General features: G+C 35.1%; 1 protein-coding gene across 1 annotated transcript in view; it reads left to right on the top strand.

The window, feature by feature from the left end:
* Positions 1-818, top strand: part of Con (leucine rich repeat protein connectin) — a 51,683-nt gene that overhangs the window by 47,879 nt on the left and 2,986 nt on the right. The window lies entirely within an intron of this gene.

An 818-nucleotide genomic window follows, 5' to 3' on the forward strand; every position in this document is an offset into this window, starting at 1 on the left:
ATTCTTTCACAATGCAGTCATTTTCACTGCTTTTGGGCAATATAGGTATATACTAAGTTTCAGTCTTTCTAGTGTTAAATTATGTGATCGTTCAAGAATTTGAAAGATAAATCATTTGGATGAACTCCTACAGAAATAGCATGTACCACGTTTCACGCCTTTTCACGGATCAAGCGAGAATCCCTACCGTCTGACCAATGCCTTACCTATACTACTTGCCCGTTTCTCCTTCTGACACGGATTCATAATTGAACATCGGGTTCGAGTTATTTATGAACGCACCGTTTGATGAATCGAAGTGCAAGGTCTAGTGACTCGTGTAGCGGTTTCCGGGCCAAGTAACTTGACTACGTTTCGCAACAAAGGGTATATATTGTTCATAAACTGTAGCCAGCAATTAGGTGCTAATCGATCGTAGCATGGTTAACTGGTAACTAACACTGGTACGTTACGTGTTAATGTAGACCCGTTGCCGTAGAATCAGATTAACGTGGTCCGAGTAAATTTACTCTGCTGTTAATAAACAATTGTACAGCTAACTTGCTAATTTAACAATGAAACCAAACGTGATTCTTCACTAAAAGCGAGGTGACGTTGGCTTAACAAGTGTCAATGGAATATTTTATGATCAACAATATAATTAAGCATCTATTGGCTATATACAGTCAATCCCAAAAGTTTATGTACCTTAGAAAAACGCATTATTCAAGTCATGTAAAAGACAAGAAAAAAAAACTGTTTTACAGAATTGATTATTTTCATATTGTAGAAAAAGATATACAAAATTTTATTATTTATTATTATTATTATTTATTGAA

Source organism: Ceratina calcarata, unplaced genomic scaffold (assembly GCF_001652005.2).
Source record: "Ceratina calcarata isolate Rehan_Ccalc_2016 unplaced genomic scaffold, ASM165200v1 scaffold548.2, whole genome shotgun sequence".
In the NCBI taxonomy this organism is placed as follows: domain Eukaryota; kingdom Metazoa; phylum Arthropoda; class Insecta; order Hymenoptera; family Apidae; genus Ceratina; species Ceratina calcarata.